This window comes from Bufo bufo, chromosome 9, assembly GCF_905171765.1.
Source record: "Bufo bufo chromosome 9, aBufBuf1.1, whole genome shotgun sequence".
NCBI lineage: Eukaryota > Metazoa > Chordata > Amphibia > Anura > Bufonidae > Bufo > Bufo bufo.
The window spans coordinates 68539065-68555267 of record NC_053397.1 but is presented as its reverse complement, the minus strand read 5'-3'; the positions used below and the strand labels follow the sequence as shown (position 1 = coordinate 68555267).

Below are 16203 nucleotides of genomic sequence, written 5' to 3'. Positions count from 1 at the left end.
TTAATGGTTTTACTTGTAGGCATTCCGAATTGGAGGGCTTTCTCCCCGGGCTCTATAATTTGGATAAGAGCTCTTTGTCGGAAATAGGTTTAGACATTTTTAATTTCGAATTGCAAAATTTTATAGATTTGGCTATGGGGGTTTAGCCATTTGGCTGTTGCTGATGGCGATAGGGTAATAGTCGCTCCTTGAGCGGACTAGTTTGGGTCTTAGACAAGGTCTTGGTTTTAATTAGTTTTTATGATTTAAATAGTTTTGATTGACTAAGAAAGGTAACGTAAAAACACTGTGGCCTTTATATATCCAAAACAATGTTAAATTTCTAAGAATAAAATATCTTATTATTTAATTTGACAGAGTCTCAGTCTCTTTCGTGTTTCCTTTGGTTAGTGGTGGAATATGACACCATGCTCGGACTAGGAGAAAATGTCTGTATGTGGGTAAGTAACTGGCTCAATGATAGAAAACAGAGGGTGGTTATTAACGGTACACACTCAGATTGGATCACTGTCACTAGTGGGGTACCCGAGGGGTCAGTATTGGGCCCTATTCTCTTCAATATATTTATTAATGATCTTGTAGAAGGCTTGCACAGTAAAATATACATTTTTGCAGATGACACTAAACTGTGTAAAGTAATTAACACTGAAGAGGACAGTATACTGCTACAGAGGGATCTGGATAGATTGGAGGCTTGGGCAGAGAAGTGGCAGATGAGGTTTAGCACTGACAAATGTAAGGTTATGCACATGGATAGGAATAATGCAAGTCACCCGTACATACTAAATGGTAAAGCACTCGGTAACACTGACATGGAAAGGGACCTAGGAATCTTAGTGAACAGCAAACTAAGCAGTAAAAACCAGTGTCAGGCAGCTGCTGCCAAGGTCAATAAGATAATGGGTTGCATCAAAAGGGCATAGATGCCCGTGATGAGAACATAGTCCTACCACTTTACAAATCACTAGTCAGACCACACATGGAGTACTGTGTACAGTTCTGGGCTCCTGTGAACAAGGCAGACATAGCAGAGCTGGAGAGGGTTCAGAGGAGGGCAACAAAAGTAATAACTGGAATGGGGCAACTACAGTACCCTGAAAGATTATCAACATTAGGGTTATTCACTTTAGAAAAAAGACGACTGGGGAGAGATAAATATATCAGGGGTCAGTACAGAGATCTCTCCCATCATCTATTTATCCCCAGGACTGTGACTGTGACGAGCGGACACCCTCTGCGTCTGGAGGAAAGAAGGTTTGAACACAAACATAGAAGAGGATTCTTTACGGTAAGAGCAGTGAGACTATGGAACTCTCTGAGGAGGTGGTGATGGTGAATTCACTAAAAGAGTTTAAGCGGAACTTGGATGAATTTCTGGAGTGTAATAATATTACAGGCTATAGCTACTAGAGAGGGGCCGTTAATCCAGGGAGTTATCTGATTGCCTGATTGGAGTTGGGAAGGAATTTTTTCACCTTAAGTGGGGAAAATTGGCTTCTACCCCACAGTTTTTTTTTTCCTTCCTCTGGATCAACTTGCGGGATAACAGGCCGAACTGGATGGACAAATGTATTTTTTAGGCCTTAAATACTATGTTACTAACCTCTGATATATTGGGAATATACAAATGCACCATTATGAGACCGCCCAAAAGGGCATCTGTCAGCAGATTTGTACCTATGAAACTTGCTGACTTGTACGTAGAGAAGAATTTGGGTGTCTTTGTAGATGGTAGATTAAATAACAGCACAATGTCAATCAGCTGCTTTGAGGCCACCAAGATATTGTCATGCATTAAACGAGGCATGGACTCGCTGGGCAGGGATGTAATATTTCCACTTTACAAAGCGTTGGTGCGGGCACCAGTCCATAGAAAGGACGCATTGCAGCTGAAAAAAGTACAGAGGAGAGCGACTAAACTGATAAGGGGCATGGAGGGTCTTAGTTATGAGGAAAGATTAGAATTCTATTTATTTCGTCTTGAGAAGAGACGTCTAAGGGGGGTCATGATTAACCAATACAAATATATAAAATATATAAATGGGCCATACAAAAAATATGATGAAAAACTGTTCCATGTAAAATGCCCTCAAAAGACAAGGGGGCACTGCCTCCGACTAGAGAAGAAAAAGTTCAGACTCCAGAAGCGTCAAAACTTCATTACTGTAAGAACTGTGAATCTGTGGAATAGACTTCCTCAGGACGTGGTCACAGCAGGAACAGTGAAGGGCTTATATGAATTCTTAAAAGTAAATGACATTAATGCTTGTGAAAATGTGTAGAAATCTGGGTCTCACTCCCCTTTTTCTAAATTTCGTCTCCACCTATCCCTTGGTTGAACTTGATGGACATGTGTTTTTTCAACCATATTAACTACGTAACAATGTATTGTGTGCTTGGCAGCTTAAGGCATCCGTGTTAGTCTCATGTTCATATATGCTGACAATAGAAAAATTAGGTTTAAATATATGCAAATGAGCTTCTAGGAGTAACAGGGGTCTTTCTGCACTCTCTACTTTCATTGACAGGGCCAGGCAGTGAAAATTTCACTTTCCAAGCCTCGCACCCCCCGTCGCAGAGGGTGCCGCAGTGGCCGAGAAAGCAAAGCCTCTAGGTGTAATGGCAACACCACAGTTGCACACATTAATCGCATTGTTTGCCGGTGGTCATGTTAACACATGAGATATTTGTACTAAACTTCAATTCAAATTTCAGGAAAAATTAGATTTGCTGCGATTCCGAATTTCCTTGTGCTTCGTTGTAATTAATAAATATTCCCTGGAATGGCGTTCAAAAACAAAAACATACTCACCTCATCCATTTGGGCGCGAAGAGGCCACCGTGGCCATCTTGATTGAAGACCCCGCACAAAATCTGAGGTGACCACGCTGCCCAGCGTGATGACGTCATCAATGCACTGTGCGAGATTTCTTTATTGGATTAACCCCTGAAAGCCCTCAGTATTATTCTCAGATGCTGCGATCAGCGATGAACGCAGCATCTGAAGGGTTCCATAAAGGGAGGGCACAATCGCAGTTCCCCGTCATTGCGCCCACTACTTACAAAGAAATGCGCTTTGTGATGAAGTAATTCATCATGAAGCAAATTTCTTTGTGAAATTCACCAAAGCAGCCAAATCAAATTTTTCTAATCTTCGCTCAACATTAATCTGTATATTTTAGCTTCTCTTTGATATTTTCTGAAAACCCTATGCATCCACACATCTTATGTGTGTAGAGTTTGGGTTCAAGGGAGTTTATAGTCATTATTTAGTTTGATTCTGTAATCTTCGTGATTCATACTAAACATTAACATGATCTAGGGCATGCTTCCAGCTATGTGTTTGCGATATGCACAAGAACAGAGGAGGGAGGAGTACTAAAGCTGGCAACTCATTAAAAAGTGCATTATTCAGAGAGAGAACTTGCTAGTACAACTATTGCGGTAAGAGATTTCATTAATATATAATATAATACTTGTAAAAACTTACAGTTCCGTTTGTTAGTGTCAGTATAGTAGATTGTAAGATCTTATGAGCAGGGTCGTTCTTTGTCTTTGTAGATGTACATTTGTTTTTATTACTTTTTGTATACTGTATGTTAATTTTATGTTTTTTTTGCTTCCTCTCATTACCTCCCTTGTGGAATATGTTACTAATATATTTATTAAAGATTATGATGATTATTATTTTTATTGTAGGGCAGACAAATTTTAACTGTAGCTCAACACTTGCCTTCCATAAAAGGTATGTAGTAGACTGTATCTGCAACTTTAGATAGATTTTCATGCAGCTGTTATGGGACAGATATATTAATAAGAATATATGGCACTATTTAAGAAAGGGTGTGTGTTGTCTACACAACATTTTCTATTGAAGCTGTTACAAGGAAATGGTTTAACGGTAATGCTGCATTACATAAGATGTGTGTACTGTATGTGTGTTGTGCACATGGACATATGTGCAATTATGATTTAACTGACCTTAGAGGTTCTTTTGGAAGACTTTTAAAATACTTTACTTAAAAAAAAGCTTTAAAATTAAGAGTGTTTTCACACACAGTGTTTGCAGTTTTTGATACTAATACTTGATGGAAACTTCTCCCTTCTACTGGATCCATTCCTGGTTTTGGCTCAAAACACTGTATCAAAAGCTAAAATATGCTGTGTGTGAAAACACAATAAGGGGCCCTACACACAGTTTTACTCATGGCGGGGCGGTGGGGGGGGGGATTTTGACTGAAAGAAAGCGTCGATCAGCATTTCTGTACCATTTGTTGAGGCATTTTTTAGGCCAATATAGTGTGTTTTACAACTTGCCATTTTTTAAAGATGTTTCAGAACACCTGGTATTTTCTTTAAATTGCACTTGTGTTTTTAAAGGTGCAAAAAATGGAGATCTATGGAAAAAATGCCAGCCAATGATGGAAAAAATGCTAAACTCAGAACATGCTGTGATTTGAAAAAAACACGCATCTCAAGGGTGCAAAAACACCATTAGACTCAGGATGTGAGCTTAAAGGGTTACCCAGATTTTAACGTCAAGCTCCCACTCTGCTAATTAGAGTCACAAGGTTACTATTAAGCTGACAAGATGCCCCTTAAACTAGGTAACTTCCTAGCATTCACAGGGTTACTGCACAAATAGACATAATACTTCTTCTGAGGTCATGAAAGCACTTACACACAAGAAGACTCTTATTAAGGTGAACATTTTAAATTTAAAGAACAGTCCGTACAAAACAATACAGTCATCGCAAGGTGAAAACACGAAGACATACCAACACAAAGCAAAAAATAACAGTTTTTAAAATAAAAGGGATAAAAGAAACGGAACTTAATACGTTACGAGACGGTAGAAGTCCGGTTGCCTGTGCGGTAGCAGGAAGGTCAGGCAGTTCATCAAACGAGTTGTCCCTCAAAGAAATGAAAACTTGCTACATTGACACATATACCTTAAAAAGGTCTGCAGCTGGCCCCACTAGTCTCTCTGCCTGTAATGTCAGGACTGAGGATAGTGTGTATGCTAATGGCCTTTTTACGAGCAACAGGGGTGGACTGGCCATAGACCTTACCGTGAATTTTCCTAGAGGGCCGATGCCCCACAGGGCCACCCGAGGCTTCCTCACTGTCACTGGTGAGTTACATTCTACTGGGGGCACTATAGGGGTTATTAGAGGTAGTCAAGGCACCATGTAAAAGTAGGCCTGACTTAGTGCTGTGGCCCACATCTCACCTCTTAAGCCACCGCTCCGTGTCTTAATTAGAGAAGGAGGAGTAGAGAATGTGTCAGCTATTGATAGCCACCACAGAGAGACACACTTCTGGAGAAGTATTTTGTGCTGCACTGTGGTATTTGGTTCTTTAGGATGGTATTCTTCGATGCAATATGGTATTGCTGACCCTGAAAACTTGTATTGGCATCATCTACTTGTGTTTCCCTGACTTCTGTCAATATGGACCCACCTACAACATTAGGGCCACTTTAGTTTTTTCCCACAGCCACTTTAAGTTCCCAGTCCACCCCTGACAACCAAGTTTTATGAGGTGAGTGCTTGGCTCAGAATCTGTCCACTAAGACACAGTGGCATGCCTAAGGTGTTTGGCACCTGGGGCTGGTCCTTTCTCATACTTCAAAATGTTGTGCCCCCTCATAGTAGTAATGCCCATATTGCTCCACTTCACAGTAGTTATGCCCACATTGTGCCCTCTCACAGTAGTTATACCTGCATTGTGCCCCCTCACAGTAGTTATGCCCACATTGTACCCCCTCACAGTAGTTATCCCTTCATTGTGCCCCCTCACAGTATTTATGCCCACACTGTGCCCCTCACGGTAGTTATCCCTTCATTGTGCCCCTTCACAGTAGCTATGCTCACATTGTGCCCCTTCACAGTAGTTATGCCCACATTGTGCCCCCTCACAGTAGTTATGCCTGCACTGTGACCCCTCATAGTAGATACCCTTTCATTGTGCACCCTTCACAGTAGTTATGCCCTCATTGTGCCCCCTTCACAGTAGATATGTCCTCTCTGTGCTGTATAACAGTTGTTATGCCCTCTTGAAGTAGTAATAATAGATAAGACAATGATGAAGATAAATCATAGAAAAACATAAAATAAAATCAATCAAAAGATAAAATCATAGAAAACTGTTGAAAAACTGTTGTTTTTTGTATCGGACCTTTCACGGGTCCGGACATTATAATATAACTAGTGGATTCTGTGGGGCATGCTTATGGCATATTACAGAGCATACTATTTTCTGTATGCGCTGCTCCGTTCGCCCTCTGCGTCCCCCGTTCACTTTTCCAGTGTTGTGGTACCACACGTCTCATCAAGCGGCTCTATAGGGTCCATACAGCAGTGTCATATCACTCAGCACCAAGGATAGTTTATTATTTGTTATATTTTAGTTTTTTGTATTTTGGAAGGGTGGAGCCACTGTTCACTTTTACTTTAATGCCTATATCATTAGGATATGCCATCAAAGTAAGATACCGTAGGTGCATGTCTCACCCCTAAGACCCACACCTATCTCCAGAACGTGCCCCTGAAAATGAAGGAGAGTGTACTGCGCATGCATGGCGCGCTCTCCATTCATTTCTATTGGAGTTTCCAAAATAGCCAAGCAAGTGCACTCTGTTCATTTCTTTGTGACTGGCAGAGACAGCAGAGCCACCTCTCAGCTATTTTCGGAAATCCCATAGAAAAACTGGAGGGTGGCTGCACATGTGCGGCTGCTCTCCGCTGACTTTGGGGGTTCCTTTCTGGAGATAGGTACAGGTCCCATATGACATTGGTGGCATATCCTAAAGGTAGTTTAGGATATGTAAATCATGTCAGACATGGGAAGTGTATGGCTTCTGGCAGTGGAGAAAGAGAAAAGAGTTAAACTGAGCTGTAAATGGATAAAAAGAAAGCTAGAGTCAGTACTTTATGATGTAATAACTTTCATGGAGCCCCAGTGCAAACAATTGATTACAGTAACTTTGCAAACTCCTATGTACTAAGCTCCCCCTAGTGGTGGCTGCATGCGGCCAGCTTTGTAATAGATGGGAAGCAGGAAATCTACGGTATCAATGTATTTTTGCCACTTGTCTGGAGGGAATACATTGAGAAATATGGTGTTCAGAATGAGCGCCATAATTGTGAAGCACATGTTGCACTTTAGTGACATAGACGATAAATAAGGTGGTTGAGGCCAGGTGTGACTTACTACAATTGCGCTTTCGTTCTGCATTGGTTGGGAGTGATTGATACACAAGTACTGGGAAACTGGGTGGTGGCATGGGCGCCCATACAAAGTTTTACTATGGGACTCTATACGATCTGTGTACTCCGCTACAAACATATAAATTTAAATAGGCCTTGTGGGGCAGCAAAAATATGTTTTTTTCATTGGAATCTCTCAAGTGGTATTTGCCAAGAGCCCTTTGTCCAATTAAATCTGCTAATATTGTAAACTGGGCTTTACCCAACCTTGTGATCAGGTCATCACTATGGAGCATTGTTTTTCGAAAATCAATACAGAATCTCGGTCACCCATTTTCTTGGCTAAGGTGACAATTGGAGGGCAACAGTGACTAAAAGATGGTTCAGTGACACCTAATTTTAGAATATTCTGGAGTGCCATTTCTGTCGCAGGTTTTCAGGTTTTATGGCACCTTGTAGAATTTTTCACCTATAGGTTTTGTATCAATGACATGTTGGGCAAAATGAGTGCAATCAGGTATAGAAAGAAATGTAATTTTCAAGTTTGTGGAGCAAAAGGTCTAAATTTTTGTTTTGGTCATCAGAATAGGGACTAAATTACAATGTCATAACAGGAGCTACGGAAATGCGTTCTTTTTTTGTTGTTTTGTTTAAATAATAATTATAAAGAATAGTGTTTCCTGACGTTTGGTGGCCATGGTCTGATCCACTATCCCCTGTTATTTTAAACCCAAAAAAGAAATAATCCTCTGCAAATTAAATGTGAATTTTAAGTTATATGAATAGTAATTTAAATAGGATACAGATAAATAAGATACAGATAGGATACATATAAGATTAGCTCCTGTTATGACATTGCAATTTAGTCCCTATTACTTTCAAATACATGATATAGTTTACCGATTTTCACCCATTCTGTATGAAGATAAAAAATTGCAGCAAATATTATATCAAGGTTGTAAGGTAGTTTTTAGAAAAGCACCCACTAGCGAGTTGCACCACTTTTTGGCAGATTTTGTCGCGAATGGGTCTTGTGGCTAAATCTCCGCCTTTTCCACGCTGACTCCACTTTTCCGAGGTGGTGGAAAAAGAGGACGTGGTGTGGGTGGGGAAGAGGTCGGGCCATCTCGCCCATCTCAATTACCATTTTCTGTGCTACTTTATGGCGTGTAAAACGGTCTTAAACTATGCCAGTAATGGAGCTGACAGTTTAAAACATGTTACAGGGCCGGTGGCAGCAAAAGCCAAAGTTATGTAGAGGCCTGCGCTTCTACATAACTTAGGTGTAGCGGCTCACCTCCGTGTAGCTATGGATATGGTGCTCTGTCATTGACTCACCCAGTCAAAATAGTAATTATATATAGCTAAGACAGGCACTCCTCAATTGAAACCATTCAAAGAAAATGTATTCTTTATACAAATATTTATTGCACAGTAATTTACATAAGGCATCTTCAAAACTTTAAAAACAGCAAAAAAATTAAAAAAAAATTTCCCCAAACAATAAAATGAAGTATTTCTGGCACATATATGTGTATTAGATCCGCTGTAGGTTTATTGGACCCACTGCACAGACTTATAGGTTCATTCAAACGCATATCATATATAATATACACTGTAGGAAGCCGGGTTGTGTGCATACAAGGAGATTTAAAGGACTATCCTAGCGCCCTGGTGTCTGTATCCACGGCAGGTGGCAAGTGCCACCACTATACCTTATGAACTAATAATAGGGAGAGACTTTCCGGGGCTTCCTGGCCCTGTGGCTGGCTGTGAGAGTTGTTGATGCCCATGAGTCAAGGGTAACTTCAGCAGAGTGGCCTGGCTCGGGCCAGAACCCGAGGCCGAAGGGCCAGTGGTAGGGGTGACCGCCACTTTGGTGGAAGAGAGGAAGACAACCCCGTTGAGTGTGTTGGTAGGAGACGTTGAGGACTTGCCGCTGGGTCCTGAATTGGAAGACCTCAATGTCTCCAGTGAAAATTTCAGAACCGCACAACACCGGGACCCAACCTTATCCCAGGCCTGGGAGAATGTTGTAATAAATGATGGTGAACCACAAAAACCTGGGGCCGAGTCGATGTTTCCCCGTTTTGTCGTTCACCAGGAAATGCTGTGTCGGGTAAACCAACAATGGGGTGAGCATATTGAACAGCTGGTGGTGCCCAAGTGTCACGGAACCATGAACCAGACGTACAACAAGAGATAAGTGAAAATAAGAAGGCTTTATTGAAAATAAAGCTGTAAAGCAAAAGTCCAAACGGATGGTGAAACCGAGCAGAGTCTTTGCGAAGCCAGAGGTCAGGAACCAGAAGGGTAGTCAGACGAAGCCAGGATCAGGAACCAGCAGGGTAGTCAGACGAAGCCAGGATCAGGAACCAGCAGGGTAGTCAGACGAAGCCAGGATCAGGAACCAGAAGCAGCAGCAGTCTTAGAAGCATGTGAACACAAGAGGACCAAGCAAGGAACTGAAGCCACAGACCTCCTATATATATGAGCTAGGCATCCAGCTCCTCCCAGTGGGAAGGAGGAGCCGCAGGGTGGAAGGCTACAAGAAACCCAGAAACCAAGATGGCCGCCAGCACATGTCAAACGAAGGAGAACAGCAAGAAGGTAAGACCATGACAGTACCTCCCCCTCAAGGGCCCCTCCTCCGCGGAGCACAAAACGGTTTCTGAGGGAAGCGTGCGTGGAAGGCTCGGAGCAAGGCAGGAGCATGGACATCTGCGGAGGGAACCCAGGAACGCTCCTCTGGACCATAACCACGCCAATGGACCAAAAACTGCAACCGACCGCGGACCAGGCGTGAGTCCAGGATATTGCTCACCTCATATTCCTCACGATTGCCCAATTGGACCGGACGAAGCCGAGGAACCGAGGAAGTGAAACGATTACACACCAGTGGCTTCAACAGGGAGACATAAAACACGTTGGAGATCCGCATGCCAGGAGGAAGCGCAAGGGCATAGGCTACCGGGTTTACCCTGCGAAGCACTCGGAAGGGGCCAACAAAGCGAGGCGCCAGCTTGGGAGTGGGCACTCGAAGGTTGAGGTTGCGGGTGGACAACCATACACGGTCTCCGACCTGGTAGGAAGGAGCAGGCGCTCGTCTGCGATCAGCCTGGAGTCTCTGGCGCTGCGCAGAGACCTCAAGGGACTTCTGGATCTGTACCCAAGAAGCACGTAGGACGGAAAGGTGATCCTCCACAGCCGGAATATCCTGGGGAGAGAATACCTCCGGTAACACGGCAGGTTGGAACCCATAATTGGCCATGAAGGGAGACGTCCCAGAGGAAGAGTTCACCGCCGTGTTCCTGGCAAACTCAGCCCAAGGCAGGAGGTCAACCCAATTGTCTTGGTGATCGGAGACATAGCAACGAAGGAATTGCTCCAAGGCCTGATTGGATCGTTCTGCGGCCCCATTGGACTGAGGGTGGTAGGCCGAGGAGAAGGAGAGATGAATCCCCAACTGGGAGCAAAAGGCGCGCCAGAACCTGGACACAAACTGACTCCCCCGATCCGACACAATCTCCTTGGGCAAACCGTGCAACCGGAAGACCTCCCTGGCAAAAATCGTGGCCAACTCTTGTGCAGAGGGTAACTTCTTGAGAGGAACACAGTGGCACATTTTGGAAAACCGATCCACAATCATGAGAATGACCGTATGGCCTCGGGATGCAGGGAGGTCCACAATGAAATCCATCCCCAGGTGTGACCATGGGCGCTCCCCGGTGGCTATGGGTTGCAGAAGGCCCAACGGAAGGTGCCGAGGGGACTTACTCTGGGCACAAACGGAGCATGCCGCTACATATGCGGCGATGTCTGAACGTAGGGAAGGCCACCAGAACAGACGTGAAACAGCCCAGGACAGCTGATTCTTTCCAGGATGCCCCGCGGTCTTGGAGTTATGGTAGGTTCGCAACAACCGAGTGCGCAACTCCTCAGGCACAAAACATCTGCCGTTGGGTCTCCCAGAGGGAGCACCAGATTGAGCCGCCAAAATCTGCTCACCCAGGGGAGAGGTCAAGCTGGTGCGAATGGCGGCCAGGATCTGATTCGGAGGTATGACCGAAGTCGGAATCGACTCCTCCCTGGACAGCTCGGAGTACTGCCGTGATAAGGCATCCGCCCTGATGTTCTTGGAACCGGGTAGGTAGGAGACCACGTAATTAAAACGTGACAAGAACAGAGCCCATCTGGCCTGACGTGGTGTCAATCTCTTGGCCTCAGAAAGGTAGGTCAGATTCTTGTGGTCCGTCAGGATGAGAACCGGAACCACCGAACCCTCGAGCAAGTGCCTCCATTCTTTAAGGGCCTGCACGATGGCCAATAACTCCCTGTCACCAATCTGATAGTTGCACTCCGCGGAAGACAGTTTCCGGGAGTAAAACCCACAAGGAAGCAGAGGACCCTCTGGTGTTCTACGCTGAGACAGAAGGGCGCCTACTCCCGTCTCAGACGCGTCCACCTCGAGGACAAAGGGCAACCCAGGGTTGGGATGCGACAGAATCGGAGCCGACACAAAGGCGGACTTTAGGGCCTCAAAAGCTCGGATGGCCTCGAGCGGCCAGACCTGGGAATTACTGCCCTTCCTGGTCAGATCCGTGAGAGGCTTGGCCAGCATGGAAAAGTCCCTGATGAACTTCCGATAATAATTGGCGAAGCCCAAAAAGCGCTGCAGGGAACGAAGACCACTGGGCTGGGGCCACTGTAAGACAGCCGAAACCTTCTCAGGATCCATGGAGAACCCCTCAGCGGAAATGATGTAACCTAAGAAGGTTACCTGGGATCGGTGAAATTCGCATTTCTCAAGCTTACCGAACAGCTTGTTCTCTCGTAACCGTTGCAACACTCGTCTGACATCCAGAATGTGGGCCTCCATGGATTCAGAATATACCAAGATGTCATCCAAATAGACCACCACACACTGCTGCAACAGGTCACGGAAAACATCGTTGATGAATTCCTGAAAGACTGCGGGCGCATTGCACAACCCAAAGGGCATAACCAAGGATTCGTAATGACCGGTCCTGGTGTTAAACGCGGTCTTCCACTCATCGCCCGCCTTGATCCTTACCAGGTTATATGCCGCCCTCAGGTCGAGTTTGGTAAAGACCGTGGCCCCTTTAAGGCGATCGAACAGCTCGGAAATCAAGGGTATCGGGTAAGCGTTCTTGATCGTGATGCGATTGAGACCCCTGTAATCGATGCAAGGCCTCAACTCACCGCCCTTCTTTTTCACAAAGAAAAATCCAGCCCCTGCCGGGGACGAAGATTTGCGAATGTGTCCGCGTGAAAGCGCCTCCCTCACGTACTCCTCCATTGCCTCATTCTCCGCTACCGACAGTGGATAGACTTTGCCACGAGGAGGAACGGCACCAGATTGTAACTCTATGGCACAATCGTATGGGCGGTGCGGAGGTAGGGCAACCGCGCGCACCTTATCGAATACATCCCGGTACTCCTCGTATTCAGGAGGCAACAGAGAGTCCGAGGAAGTACACAGCAACTTGACAGACCCATGGATGCAACTAGCCCCACACTGCGGTGACCACGAGAGGATCTCGACCGATCTCCAATCGAAAGTCGGATTATGCTTCTGGAGCCAGGGGTACCCCAAGACCACCGAGTAGTGTGGAGACGAAATAACCTGGAGGCAGACCGACTCTCTGTGAACGGCACCAATGGCTATCCCCACTGGAAGGGTCTCATGAGTCACGTGTGGCGGCAGAAGGGGTCTGCCGTCTATCGCCTCAAGAGCCAGTGGGGAACCTCGAGCCTGCAGAGGAATGGAATTGGCGGCAGCGAACACACTATCAATGAACAAACCACCAGCACCAGAGTCCACCAACGCCTGGGTCGTCACCGAGCCCCCGACCCAGGAGAGGACAACAGTGATCAGTGGTTTGTCAACACGGGAAACCGGGGACGAGGAGACTCCACCCAAGATCTGCCCCCGACAGGATCTCAGGTACGAGCGTTTTCCCGGACGGTTCGGACATGCCAACCGAAAATGCCCACCGAGACCACAGTACATGCATCGGCCCTCGCGTCTCCGGAGTGCCCTCTCCCCCTCGGACAGGCGAGCAAACCCCAGCTGCATGGGTTCACCCCCAGACAAGTCATCCCCAGGAGGCGTGGGAGGAGAGGGAGGCACGGGTGGGACTGCAAACGTAGGCACCAATCTGTTAGAAGACCTCCGCAGGTTCTCCTTAAAGGAAGGTCTCTCCCTGAGTCTGGTGTCAATCAAAATCAGGAAAGAAATAAGAGACTCGAGCTCAACTGGTAGGTCCTTAGCTGCAACCTCATCCTTCAAGGCATCCGAGAGACCATGAGAGAAAGCAGCGACCAGAGCCTCATTATTCCAGCCCACCTCTGCTGCCAGGGTACGAAACTCAATGGCGTATTCAGCTACGGATCGTGAACCCTGTCTGATGGACATAAGGAGCTTCGCAGCAGAGGCAGCACGAGCCGGCACATCGAATACCTTCCGAAGAGAAGCAACAAAACCGGAAAACTCGGCAACCACCGGATTGTTGTTCTCCCATAAAGGGCTGGCCCAGGCCAAGGCCTTGTCCGAGAGCAGCGAGATCAAGAAGCCCACCTTTGATCTCTCAGTGGGAAAGGCATGTGGCAGCAACTCGAAATAAATGCCCACCTGGTTAAGGAAACCTCGGCACTGAGTTGGCTCTCCCCCAAAGCGCTGTGGAAGAGGGGCAGAACCGGTCATACCCCGAAACACCGCAGGCGCAACAACAGGTGTCAGAGTAGACTCTGGCGCAACAACCGGAGCGGCAGTAGGAGCGAGCCCAGGAGCGACAACCGACCCATCGGCAACGGGAGCGAAATGAGCCGTGCGTTCAAGCAGGGTTTGCAACGCCACAGCGAACCGACCCAACAGGTGATCCTGCTGATCAAGTCTGGCAACCAGCGTGGGTAGCGAGGATGGCCCTGTACCGTCAGAATTCATGGCTTGGTCCTAATGTCACGGAACCATGAACCAGACGTACAACAAGAGATAAGTGAAAATAAGAAGGCTTTATTGAAAATAAAGCTGTAAAGCAAAAGTCCAAACGGATGGTGAAACCGAGCAGAGTCTTTGCGAAGCCAGAGGTCAGGAACCAGAAGGGTAGTCAGACGAAGCCAGGATCAGGAACCAGCAGGGTAGTCAGACGAAGCCAGGATCAGGAACCAGCAGGGTAGTCAGACGAAGCCAGGATCAGGAACCAGAAGCAGCAGCAGTCTTAGAAGCATGTGAACACAAGAGGACCAAGCAAGGAACTGAAGCCACAGACCTCCTATATATATGAGCTAGGCATCCAGCTCCTCCCAGTGGGAAGGAGGAGCCGCAGGGTGGAAGGCTACAAGAAACCCAGAAACCAAGATGGCCGCCAGCACATGTCAAACGAAGGAGAACAGCAAGAAGGTAAGACCATGACACCAAGGCATATCGCAAGCTCGTATTGGAGCTTGCCCACCAACATGTTCTTGGGGGTCACTTGGGGTTGCAGAAAAAGCAGGACCGGATACTACAGCGGTTTTACTGGCCCAGTGTATCAGAGAGGTAGAAGAGTTTTGTAAGTCTTGCCCATCCTGCCAGATAAATAGCCCCCAGCCACATTTCCGTAGTCCCCTAGTGCGTCTCCCGATTATGAAGGTCCCGTTCAAGGGAATTGCTATGGATCTCATAGGCCGATTACCAATGTCCGTGTCAGAAAGCTGGAACTTATAAATAAACATCCGACTGGCTTGATCACAAACTAAGGAGCATATGAGTGAGCCCTATAAAACCCCTAGAGCTCTCCCTGACTGCTATGCCCATGCAAAGGTCTTTATGGTAGACGATTGCATGCCCACGTACCTTATACTGTGTGACACCTGAAAACCCTATAATAGTGAGGGGACACGACCACCGGCTCCCTGCACTTAATACGGATGGAGTCAGGGTCACCTATAATCAAGCCAGCAAGGAAACACAAATAAAGGAAAAAGACTTATCTGAAGAATCAGCAGTGGCAGCCTCCAGCAGTGAACAACTCATCCAGGAAGAAGTATAAACCGCAAAGTGATGCAGTATGGGAGGTAATATAAAGGGAGACAATTAGTGTAAATAGGTGACAGCTGGGAGAAGGAAAGGATATGACAAAGTGAAACCAAAACAAAGAACCTCATGCAAGAGGTAGAGAAGAATGTCTAACAGACCTTCTCACAGAACTGGCGGTGACAGTCCGCTAGAGGGCACCAACACATCTTGGTCGTCCTCGACTACGCCACTCGGTACCCGGAGGTGGTGCCACTGCGACATACATCAGCCAAACTCATAGTTAAGCAGTTAATGGAGATATTTTCCCGAGTGGGTCTACCTAAAGAGGTTCTGACTGAACAAGTGACTCCTTTTATGTCCAAGGTCATGAGGGAACTCTGTAAGTTGCTGCACATAAAACAGTTATGGACATCCGTGTATCATCCACAAACAGATGGCCTGGTAGAGAGATTTAATCAAACATTAAAAAACATGTTAAAAAGAGTGGTGTCTAAGGATGGGAGGGACTGGGACCTTCTTCTGCCCTATCTCATTTTCGTAGTGCGAGAGGTGCCCCAGGCCTGTACCGGGTTCTCGCCCTTCGAACTGCTATATGGCAGACACCCTTGCGGACTGTTGGACATAGCCAAAGAACCATGGGAACAACAACCCACACCGCACAAAAGTGTTATTGAGTACATCACCCAGATGCAAGGACGGATGGAGACAGTGTTGCCTCTGGTCAGGGAGCATAAGGAGGCAGTGCAGCGAGCCCAGAGTAGGGTCTATAATCAGCAGGATCGAGTCCGGAACTTTAACCCGGGTGATTGGGTTTTGGTTCTGGTACCAACCGTAGACAGTAAGTTCCTAGCTAGGTGGCAGGGGCCCTACTAGGTACTCGAGAAAGTGGGAGAAGTAAATTACAAGGTACACCAGGCGGAGCGTCGAAAGCTGGAGCAGGTGTACCATGTG

The 16203-nt window shown here is 46.3% G+C and overlaps 1 protein-coding gene across 2 annotated transcripts in view; it reads left to right on the top strand.

The window, feature by feature from the left end:
* The first annotated feature begins 3369 nt into the window (after positions 1-3369).
* Positions 3370-16203, top strand: part of LOC120978546 (flavin-containing monooxygenase 5-like) — an 87241-nt gene continuing 74407 nt past the window's right edge. Inside the window, exons 1-2 of one of the 2 annotated variants that reach the window (XM_040406748.1) lie at positions 3370-3444; positions 3700-3745. The gene's annotated coding sequence lies outside the window, so the exon portion shown is untranslated. The remainder of the gene's footprint in view (positions 3445-3699; positions 3746-16203) is intronic. The other variant, XM_040406750.1, reaches the window with a different exon arrangement.